This window comes from Centropristis striata, chromosome 10, assembly GCF_030273125.1.
Source record: "Centropristis striata isolate RG_2023a ecotype Rhode Island chromosome 10, C.striata_1.0, whole genome shotgun sequence".
NCBI classification, from domain to species: Eukaryota; Metazoa; Chordata; class Actinopteri; order Perciformes; family Serranidae; genus Centropristis; species Centropristis striata.
The window spans coordinates 26,363,417-26,375,880 of NC_081526.1; the positions used below are offsets into that span (position 1 = coordinate 26,363,417).

The following is a 12,464-nucleotide window of genomic DNA, read 5'->3' on the forward strand; positions in this document are numbered from 1 at the left end:
TCACTTTGTACAAGTCTCTACAGCAAATACAATAGGTGCTATTTTTACAGCAGGCTGGCCTTTCTTTGGACCAGGATTGGTGTACCCTTTCCTAAATCCTAATCTCTGTTAGGTTGAGTGAAGTTGCTCTTTATTTTCTCTGACAGGAATATAGGCTGGTCGCAGCTGCCTTCACACTAGCAAAACACAAAAGCATATGCTACAGGAAAGAGTACATAGTTCTTAATGAAAACTGACCTTTTTGTTGTAAAATGCTGTCAGGGCTTCTTTCACAACCTGTTTTAACCCCCAACTCAACAGATACAGATGTTTGATCAGTGCCCTTGGCCTCAGATATGGACGGACAAGGCAGCCTTCAGCATCTGTATGAGACGCACCAGGCTTTTTTATGAACTGGGCGCCGCGTCGCGTCACGTCACGTCACGTCACGTCACGTCACGTCACGTCACGTCACGTCACGTCACGTCACGTCACGTCACGTCACGTCACGTCACGTCACGTCACGTCACGTCACGTCACGTCACGTCACGCCACGCCACGCCACGCCACGCCACATCACGTCACGTCACGTCACGTCACGTCACGTCACGTCACGTCACGTCACGTCACGTCACGTCACGTCACGTCACGCCACGTCGGTGCATCTAGTTGTGAAGTATGGAAGCACCTGTTTTAAACCAGAACCCAGTGTTTTTTTTTCCCTAACCTTCGCCAAGTATCTTTGTTGACTAAAATTCACTGTTCACTTGTGAATACAGAAGTTTATTTTAAAACCCACTAACAAGCAGAAACTGACATGTTGTCCCTGACAAGTCAAACTGACACCAGATGGGGCACCTAGAGTGTCCCTATGATGCTAAGGGGTTCTGACTAAACTGACAGGTTGGGAGTGAGAATATGTTGCCTTTTCAAGCCTTTTTCAAGCATTTTTAAAACACCACTAACTCAATATAGTCAAATTCATCAGATCTTATTTTTGGTTTCTTTAGCCATGATTTTACTTGCCAAATTGGATTGTTTGTGCTGACAATGGACTTAACGGTGAAGTCAGTATGAGAAAATAACTCCTTCATTTTATTAATCAAAGAAAATGTCAGGCTTCTAATATAATTCTACATATGAAAGATGTCAGTTCCTTTCTGCCCTCATGAAGTGCCTATAGACTCTATAATTGTCTCAGCTTGGTGCCAAGTTAACATTTTATTCGTCATATTTTCTTTAAGCTAGATGTAAAACCATCAGTTCTTTGAGTCAAACCACTTCGCATGGAGTTACAGAAATACCATATCTGTTACAGAGTTTCAAACCCGAAAGAAAAGTCTGACAGCTGCCTGTCAAACCATTGCACTTCCAGAATTGTGATTTGTACAAGAACGAACCGGTCTGGAATACAGACAGACTTCCGAGCTCTGTTCAAAATTGCATTTTTCATGTAATGTTTTTTCACGATTAATCTTTCTGAAAACCTGAGATGCAACATTACACAATAATCTGTTTATATCCTGTAGTAAATGAGTGTGTACTACACCTCTTTGTGTCAGTGCACGAACACTATCGTTATACTCGTTCAGTACTTGTGAAGTTGCAAAAATGGAAGCATGTGACTTCCACATTTGTCACTTTTTTGCTTGCTTTGATTCTTTTTTGGGAGGTGACTTTAACTTCCTAACCCAGTAGTTTTATGATAAATAAATAAATCCACAATACTATATAGTGCACCTTTAAAGGCCTGTCCACTTTGTATTTTAAAACGATATCCATGAATTCTATTCTTGAGTCCCGGCTTCTCAAAGGGTGCAGCCATCAATATTCTAAACACAATACTGCAGGTGTCCCCCAACATTTCTGCATGTGTGGAACAGCCAATGTGGGATCTTTGATTTCTTTGTGTGTTGTGCAGGAAGTGATTCAGAAGGAAGTAGTACAAACAGACAGAGCCAAAGTTATAATTACCACACAAATTGTCCACAAAGTTTCAGAGTCATTATTCAGCTTTTTATTTTTGCAGAATCTTTTGTTTCCCTTATAGCCTGAAGCACACAGGAACCACTGCAATGCAATATATAGAGCACACTTTTAGTAGTGAACATTAAAAATAAAGAATGTGGCATCCTGCTAAAGTGAATGCTGTCGAAAGCATCTCCACTGTGGCTGTAACACTTGAAATGCATGCTGGACCTGAAAAATAACAGCCATTAGAAATGGGTTTACAGAGAGAAGATGGAACAGACGGAGAAGGCCACAGATAAAATCGACACAAACTGTAGAAATAACAACAACAAAAAAAGGCTTTTTTCAAAATCTCAAAATAGTACTAGAAAACAAGCAAGTTTCGAGATGCTTTTAAAAAAAATTGAGTAGCAATTTTGCCTCTCTGAGACTTTGTGGGAGGCTATTCTGAAGTAATGAAAGAGCAATAGCAAAAGCATGATCACAATCATGATGCAGTTATTCTTGCAAATGAGGTTGGGCCATAGTGTGAGCTAAAGTGTGAGTATGGAACACTGCAGCCAATCTACCGGAAAGACATGAATGATGATGTTTCCATCATTCAGGAGTGCCACCCTCTCCTGTCATCATTATGTTGCTATCATCTAGAGACTAATCTCTCCAAATTATGGTGTATTCTTTTAAAGCCTGCAAGGAGGGATGACAATTCCTATCAAATGCTCACACGCTCAGCGAAGAGCCTAATTGCAGCTGCCAAAACATTGTCTGTGTACTCCATACTAGAGTAGGCACTTATTCCCTTTCATGCTACACCCTACATAAACATCCGTGGAGTGAGTGACAAATTGCATTCTATCATCTCCATTTCCTGCTCATCAGGCTTGTGTAGCGGCAACACTTGTGAATGACATCAGTTATCTTATTGGCGAGCGCTGTTTTATTTGCAGTGCACATGGCTGCCTGTCAGATCTGGGTCAGACATTGTTGGTAAATAATACATTTTTTTTTTGCTGGAATCCCTGACAGGTAGATTTTACTCTAGCACCACAAGTCATTCATCAAAGCCAGCCCCGGATTTCTTCTTCTTATTTTCATCCTGCCGTCTGTTGTTTAATGCATACACACATGATAAATAGGCCTCTTAGCAGCACTTTATGCAACAATTAAAATGAAGAAACCAGTGAGGGGGGAAATGTAACAGCTGTTTGGAGACTAGTGCCGTTCCCCTGTATCCTGCACTGGCAAAGTGAACTGGATCAATATAAGGTTAAGGTTTAATCCCTGGAACACCCATCAATCAATACAGGAAGTCACCCATTTGAGTGCCTTTCCTCTACACGGAACCATAATTCCCAGTAACAGAAGCCGGGCCAGCCTCCTCTCTGCTCTCCTTTCCATCCACGGCTGCACTCTGATAATCCAGACGGCTACAGACTCAGCATCTGGTCTCTCAGGCAGCCTCTCTCTATTGTCCTGAACCCTTATCTCTCTGCACAATACTGGTGCCTCCTTAAAGCACAAAGCGCCAACTTGTTTCCCTTCACCCCTCAAAATGTGAACTTTGAGCTCTGACGCATTGGAGCTTAGACTCCACACATTTCATGGAGGAGACTTTAAAAAGTTGCTTCCTGTGTGCATGTGTGCTGCCTGTGCCTATTAGCATGTGTCTTTGTGTTTCTTCATCGATTTGAATTTATTTTTGATGGCAGTACGAGAAACATCAAACCAAAATTTTTGTTGGTGCCCATGTAGCTTCTGTAAATGTTTGTTTGATTTTGATAGAAAAGGGAAATAAACTGTTCCACAAAGCAGAGCTCTGATAAAGGCTCTTGTCAATTAGGTGAAAAACGACTGTGCATCACACACACACACACACACACACACACACACACACACTTTGAGCACATTAATAAGCAATTGTTTGTCACGTAGCAATTGGCTCATAGTTTCAAATATGTAGATAGCACAGTGTGAGATAGAAACATAGCTGTGTGTGTCTGGGTTATTAGTGCTGCTGGCAGTGTTGATGGGTTTGGAAAGGTCAGTGAACAAAGTGAACATAATGTTCTGACATTTAGAACTGAGAGAGTGCGAAAGATAATAATAATGTTTTTGATGACTCAAAATACAAAAGTGGTGCCTTTATGCATGAACCAAAGTCTTTGAATCTGCAAATTAATGTTGAAATATTTAATCCAAACTTGTATTTTCAAGCAGTTTGTTTTGATGGTAGCATTTCTTCTCCGTCCGTGCCCTGTTTTATACTGGTTGACCTGTTACGGCTCTATTTTCTAATGTCTTGACTTTGATATATGCAATTCTGCTTTAAAGACTAACATTTATATTTATTATGCAAAGCCTTCTTTGAAGTAGCATCAGGGAATTAAGTCATTCAGCAGTTTTCTCTTTTTGTTATTGTCAGACTGCAGCACATTGAGCAGTGAATAGGTCAATATTCTAGTCTGAGTAAATAAAACCAGTAATGTCCTGTTGATTCTTAATATTGTGTTGATTTTCACAAAGAAATCAACAGTAGCTACAGAGCCATGTGCCAAACTCCGACACAATACCAAGTTTTCAGCCCTTTTTCACACACTGTGCTGCCTCTTCTTTCTCCAACATGCCGGAACGTTTTGACTTTTTCTGTACAGGAACTCAGTTTACCACTTTTTTGGTGAAGACTTCACATCGTCACCACTTATCACAAGAACCAGGCTTTTAATTTCACCCATGGTTCCCCTTTCCTCCACATTTTTCCTGTCTGTATAATTGACTTTTTGCAGGTTTCAGCCATCTCTGGACATCTTCTGCAGGCTAGGCAGGTATCTGCCCCCTCCCCTACACACACACACACACACACACACACAAACACACACACAGATATATACACACAGCTCTCAGTACATTAACAGTTATTTTCCACAGAGACACTCGTGGCTTCAGGGTCCAGGTGTCTCTGCAACTGCTGACCCATGTTATCAGCCCGCCTCAGCAAGCAGGCCTCCTCAAAAATTAATCCTGACGCCGTCACGCCACCCCCCTCGCTCACATTGATGGCTCCCTCTTTGGCCGACAATCCCCTCTGGATCCTTAGCAGCAGGGACTCAGACACGCTCACCTGCATCACCCAGTCCCACGAGACACTCCTATCAATTGAAAAGGGGAGACACAGTGACCAGGATTACAGCCAGCGCTGCGTTAATTATAAGCTTTTTTAATGAATGGGAGGTAGGGGCTGGGAGGCCAGGTGGAACAGCCACACAAGACAAATCCGATTATCCAGGAACGGTTTGTTTCTCTTTCAAGCTCTCCATTTCTCTCATTCCGTCTTTTGTGGAATAATTTCCCAACTCCGCTTCACAAAGCAGATACATTTGTTTTCGGGGTCTGTTTCTGCTCCAAATCTTTTTTTTCCCTCTACATGTTGTCACAGTTTCTCAAGAGATTGTTGTTGCTTTATTTTCACTGACGATAAAATACCTGAAACAACCAATTAAAAGTCTGCGTACAGAAGATGAGAGATGTCTTTTCACCTTAAGCGACTTTAGCCGTTCCCACTTTTTTTTTTTTTCTCCTTTGAGACATGTCTTGTTCCTATCGGGCATGTTCGCACCAATAAATAGAAAAAGGCTTATCATTTTGCAGCTTTTGTTCTGCTATTGTTCTGCACTAATTTGACATTCTCTGAGATCCCTTTTCATGTCTGATGAAATATTTATGCTGTGAAGAAAAAATATTCAGTGAGAATTATCAGGCTACCAACACGATGCTCTGTGGCTTTGTTTTAGGCATCACATCAATTAACGTCATTTTACTCTAAAGCTATTGATTTGCTTTGAACAGGGAAATGTGTGAGTGAGCAAGTGGTGCATGAACATCTAGCTATGAAATGAAACACCTTTTATATCCTAAAAGCAGCTTTGATTCATGAGGGTATTCTATGTGAAACATCAGGGACTGTTATTACTAAGCTACATCAGTGTCTCAGTCTGCTCTGAGCTGCACTGGTTTTGGATCAGACATTTGATTTTGAGGAGCACAGTTGAAGAGCTTGTATGTTAACACATCTGTGGGTTTTAGCTTTCCCTGGTTTATTTTTCCTTTCATCAGATGTTAATCACTAACCAGGAAATACTGTAATTGAGATGATTTAGGAATTTGCAGATGAGTCAAATTAAAAATACACTTAAGTGTACTGAAGTAAAGATTTCCTCTCTGTAATAGTATTTGACGTAACTAATTTGATTAGGAGATTCATTGCAGCTCGCCCATATTTAAACATCCTGGTGCCACATTTTTGCCTTTTTCAAATTTACCCTGTCTGATCACATTTGCTTTGTAATTAATCACTGTAATTCAGCAATCTTCTAAAGAAGCATGTGCTTTCAGGCGAGCTAATTCAATGATTTAATTTCCATTCCAACTCAAAGCTATTTTGTATAAATGTTCAGAAACTGAGATAAAAGAAAGCACCATAATATAGAGATTAAAACGACTTAAAACCAAACTAAAACCCTTCCCCCAGTTTTAGGAGGAGATGGATGCTATCAGTTTACTGATCTTTGTGCGGTGAGGCTGGGTGGCGTGGCTGAAATTCTCTTCTGCTGTTATCAATGCTGTGCCCCTGTCAGCTTGCTTAACTACTGCACCAACAGCGCATGGAGGCAGGCAGAAAGAGCCATAGTATGTTCCGTGCCACAAACGATAAACATGCAGCTGATTGAGTTCACAACCCTGGCTTCAGGAGCAGCTGCTTGGACTGCCAGACTGTTTGAGCTTTTGGCAGACTAGAGATACCTCTCTCTTTCAAATACAGTCACATACAACATCTTAACAGTCTGGGGAAAGGATTTTCCATTCCTGGAAGGACTGCATTAAATATGGTGTGATTAATGGCAAGGTGCCATAGTTGAGTTTGACGTTTGTCTAATGATGTGCGGAGGCAGTGTTTAATTATTACAATTGAAATGTATGAGTTTGTTTTAAGACACATTCTGATTATGAATAACAGTGTTATTTGCACATTTAAATTAATCATTTATATATATAAAAATAATTGTAACAGAGGGGAACTCGAAAAATAATTTGACAGGTGCTAATGTGCAGGAGACCGTAAAGTTCTACATCCACCCACATGAGCAGAATATTTTCACAATAACAATAATATGTTCCAATTATATACAGTGTATTATACAGTTTTATTTACCAATGTTACTGTTTAAAAAAGGCAATAGTTCTGAAAATAATAAACATTTAGTAGAATAACTTGAAAAAGTGATCAGTAAAATCAATAAATTGTAGTGCTATATTTTGCCTAAATTACAGTCAGTCTGTCTGGATAGATCTTTCAGCTCTGCACACCTAGATTGAGTGATTGGATTGTCCATTCTTCCTTGAAGCATTGTTTGAGTTCAGCCAATTTCGTGTTGGACTGCTCTCCACTTCCATCCACAGCTTTACATTCAGATTTACCGATGTAACCTCTTAGCCAGGTTTTCCCAATCACTGGGCACGTTCATATGAAACATGTTTGTTCCCTCAGAAAAGTCTACTATCTTTCACAAAGTTGAGTCTTGGTCTCCTCTCATCATAAGACCTTGTGCCATATGGCTTTAGAGTCTTCCAAGTGTTCATTTTGAAAGTGCATGCATTGTGTAGGGCTTATAATATTGCTGTCACACGCAAAGTACTTATGCATAAAGTTTTTAAGTCCTTCTAAATTGCCATTGGCGTTTTTCTGATCAATATCCTCCTGGCTCTGGACAGCCAAACCTCGGCAAGGTGTCGGTGGTGCCATCATTCTTCTTCCTAATAATGCTCTGAACAGCACTCAGAGGGATAGATAAAGCCTTTGAAATCGTTCTGTGCCTTTCCCCAACTTTATCCCAAAGCCCTTCTGACAGCTGCTTTCCAATCATGGGGAATTCTCTGTGTTGCATTTTAATTGATGAATCCTCAAGGAACAGTTGATTTTATTCTTAAGTAATCAAAACCACTACAACTGATGTCAGGAAGGGGCCAATTAGCCTGATGAGTGATTTAGGAAGGTGATTGGTTGTACCTGACAAGTTTATAATCATTAATCTAAGGGGCTGATCACAAATTCAAACCAGTTCCCACTAATTGTACAGGTTGTCATATTTAGTAACAACCCTAAGCTGAACAGTATTAAGAATTTGTTAAATTGTTTTATACCAGCTTGCAGATGTCTCCAACTTTATAAAATTGCAGAGGTTTAAAAGGAAAACAGAAATGCCTTGCAACTACATTACACGTGCAGTGAGATGGTGAAACACTGGCAGGCTACATATACTGCAGAGGCAGGATACATTGCTAAATGCACTCTCTGGAATGGGTATTAAAGAAAACCAATGCCTGTGAAGTAGAGCAAAAGCTCTGTAGTCATGTCAAGAAGGTTTTTGGCTGTGGGACTGCAGGATGAGGTAACCAGCTCTTAAAGGATGGTGCAAAGCATGAGGCAGGTTGAGGTTGGAGGCAATTGTTGTCGCAACAAAGGTTGGCAGACACTTTCTACACAGTAGAAAAAGCTGTAGAGGACAGGCCTTTAGAGGCTATACTGTCCCAGCTCAGGGTAGTTGGATATGATAGGATAACTTAATATAACACTGGCCCACCTAACTAAGACCATAGTCTAACCCCATAGCCCAAGATTAATGATACCTTCATGGATGTATGTTCAATATTTGTCTGTATCAGATTTTCTGGCCAGCCAGCCAATAGTTATTGAGATATTTTAGTCTGGAACGAAGTGGTGGACAGACCAATAGTGCTGCTAGCGCGGCTACGAATTGCATTGCCTTTTATATTTGCCACATTTGTGTCAACATGTTCAAAAATCTGTTCAGATGGTTTATTTTGATTTCTGAGACATTGCTATTTTAAGTACACAAAAACAATTATGCTATATACTATTGCTAGGTGCAGAAATCCATAGAAGGTGAGAAAACAGAAAGAGGTATCACATACACTTTGACTGTAATAGAAGTCTAAAGTTAAGCTTGAGTAAAGATTAAATGAATTGCTTGTCCCTACTTGAAACCGCATGTTTGCAATTGATTTTGCTCCATCCACCAGGACCGCCTTTCCTCCATCCTATTTGTTGGCTTTTATTTAGTTAGTAGCCGGCCAGGGGAGGAGAAGTGCCGCTACAGACAAGCTAATTTGAGCCACAATGGAATGGCAAGGCAAAGCATTTAAATGCCTTGGGAAAAAGGGTCTGGGTCACTGGGATGTGGGGTTTTCAGGAGCGTGGCCAGGAAGGTCAATAAGGGAGAAAAGCTTAGAGGTGGGGCCAGTGGGGAAGGGGTTGGGGGTTGATGGGAGACAAGGGCAGGAGGTGTTAATAGAATCAGAGTTTCCTCTGGATGAGCTCTCAGAACAGGCTTGGCTCCAAGGTTGACATGTAATCATTGAATGTCATAGAAGAGCAAAAACCCAAGCTGTTGCTCTTGGACTGCACTGTCTTTGATATTACTGTCAGAATGTGACACATGCAGTGACAAATCATGACTGTAAGCCTTGCAATTTAATGTAAAACTCACAAACAACAACCAACTCTGTGCTAATGTGATGCAAAAGTGACATTGCCCTTCCCCTCTATAGCTGCAGCAAATTAAAATTTTGGAAACATAATAATCCTTTTCTTTATGCACAGTAACTCACACTGAGATCTCTCTGCTAAGCTGAATAGTAGAATGAATAAGACGGAACAGATAAATGGGTGGTAAATGTGTTTAAAATGAAAAGAAGCTGCCTTCAGTTTATCTGTATGAAGCCTCCCTGCATCTACACATTGTCATTCATTCCTTTTTGCTGTTTGCACACACCTGCGGTGCAAGATAGCTATCAACAATGCATCATGTGAAAGAAATATAATCTTGAGAATGTCAGCGCGTGGAGTGTCAGATTTTACTCTGCTGTGGTATCAGATGTTTATATCAGTGTCTCATTTTTGTCTACTCTCTCTTTGTCTTCCTCTTCCTCAGACCCTGTAGCCCAGGCTGACTCTTGTGCCAGCCCCGGTGGGAACATCAGTGGGTGGGTACTTGACAAAGCCAGCGCCAGGGAGTTAATACCACTCAGTGCTGCTGGAGGTGTGACACAGTCCCAGCCCTCTGCACATTGATTCACACAGGATTAAGCCACTGCATGATGCTTCAGGCGGAAGGCCTGGCACAGCTGATTTACCGTCCCTGTCAGACTTAGCGTCTTTGGAGGCCTCCTCTGCCTTGCTCCTGTCTCCCGTGGAAGGACAAGTAAAAAGCATCTGCCACTGTACCAACCAGAAGGGATGACTGGCAGTCATCTGGCTCAGGTACGTGCAAATCATCCAGTCAGATATTGTGTACTTACATGTGCTTGCAGTTTGGGAGTTGCAAATAGTTCAATATGTATAATGTGGAGACCTAATGTTTTTTGTCCACATTTTTTTCCACTTTTGGGCTCTTGGGAAAGTGTTGTATCTGTATCTGTTTCATTCCAATTTAAATGTAGAGAAATATAACTTGCGTTTTTTTTTGCTTAAGAAATACCATTGATATTATCCAACGTTTCAGCTCTCCTCTAAAGCTAAACCCAATGAGCAATATCATAGTGAAGACATGAGTGAATCCACTTCTGTATCATTCACTGCTCTGCAATGAGATGCACTGGTAGCTGTGGTAATGCTAGGTGACCAGAAAAGATGGAGACAGCGGTTCTGTTCAAACAGCTAGATTTGGAAATGATTACTGGATTTACTGAGGATACTCAGTCTGCTGGATTACTGCACAGCAGAGTGACATGGAGAGTGTGTGTGTGTGTGTGTGTGTGTGTGTGTGTGTGTGTGTGTGTGTGTGTTGTGTGTTGTGTGTGGTGTGTGTGTGTACACATCGCTTTTTCTGGTTACATGGCATTAGATGAGAATGACAGCTATTACCATGGCAGCTCCTCACAACAACAATGGCGACAGCTGTTGCCGGAAAATGCTTCGAGATTAAAGTTATATATGTGTGAAAAAATTAGACTGAATATTCACAGTTGATAGACAAAAATGTCTAGTTTTTGTTGACTAAAACTAAATAAATTTTAAGATTTTCTTCAGACAACAGTATTGCTATTGGACAAATCTGAAAAAAGTGTATTTCTTCACAAGTTAAACCTTTTGCTTTTACAGTATGTGGTTATCATGTAAAAATGAACTACGGTTAACCTATGGTTAGTGTCATGTCCAAACTGTGTTAAGTGAATTCATTCAGTTCTGTCTCGTGTCTATGTTGTCTGGTGATTATTACCAGTTTTACTTTCTCCCTTTGTCTGTTTTTCCGCCTTTAGGATTACCTGTCTCCCACCTGATTGTTTCCACCTGTGCCTTTACCTTGTGTGTTTACAAAGTCTGTGTCTCCTTTTGTCCTGTGCCAGTTCGTATTGTCCCATGTCACATAACCAGTGCTTTGTCCATGTCATTGTCAGGTCTTGTTGCTTTGCTACTTTGTTTTTCTAGAGTGATTTTCTGCTTGTTTCCTTACTCCTAGTATAGCCTTGCAACAGTGATTTTCTGTTTGTTTTCCTATTCCTAGTGTAGCCTCAATAGAGTGATTTTCTGTTTGTGTTCTTGGTCTCAGTTTAGCCTCATGAAAGTGATTTTCTGTTTGTTTATTTGATTTTTCTTAGTCAAGCCTTAGTATTGTGAGTTTTAGTTTCTGAGATTTGTGTAGAGTTTTTCCTCTGTAAAGAGTGATTTTTATTTTGTTTAATAAATCTTCATTTTGAAACTTTGGTCGTAAGAGTTGTGCACTTAGGTTTGGGTCCATAGTTCGGTCGTGACAGTTAGATTTAGGCGGCTAAATGAGAAGAGCTATAACAACGCCCGCTTTACTACACAGCACACCCCCGAGAATGCTTTTTATTACCTAAAACACAAAACCAGATTTGTCCTGTATGGATGAAATTCCAATTCCTGTTTATTGGTCTGGTTCTTTAACAATTTCCCACGCTTAGGACGTTTTACTTGACTCTTTCTTGTTGCAGTTTTCTTGCAGTGTACATGCATGGGTTTTTTGTAATTGTTTTGCACTGGGCAACTGTCATAAAAAATACTACTATCAATAAAAGGCAATGATAAGCTCTGAGACATATAATTATATGAATATGAAAGTTTGGAAGCAGTTCACAATATCCATCCCTTCTGTCCAGGTATGTTTGTTTTTAACTCCTGTTCATTGAGCAGGGCCCGTTAGTTTTAAAGTCATGATGAAAGGTCTAAAGAGGCTGAATGATTTTGGAAATGGCAAACATACAATAATTCTCAGAGCTGTAATAATCCATTCAACCAACAAAATTATTTTTGAATTCTTCTTCTTCTTTAAAGAGTTTGTCTTTGTTACAGTTCTGAATAGAAAAACTGCGTCATAAGAATCCAGTAATAAATAGATGGACAGCAGTATTTTCAAATATCACTCCACACAGTGACAGATGAATGCAGCTGCACCCACAAGCCTGTCATCAAAGGAGCA

The 12,464-nt window shown here is 40.4% G+C and overlaps 1 protein-coding gene across 1 annotated transcript in view; it reads left to right on the forward strand.

Annotated features, from left to right (window-relative positions):
• The window catches only part of thsd7ba (thrombospondin, type I, domain containing 7Ba), a 195,366-nt gene that overhangs the window by 36,810 nt on the left and 146,092 nt on the right, over positions 1–12,464 (forward strand). The window contains exon 4 of the mRNA XM_059342920.1: positions 9,957–10,285. The gene's annotated coding sequence lies outside the window, so the exon portion shown is untranslated. The remainder of the gene's footprint in view (positions 1–9,956; positions 10,286–12,464) is intronic.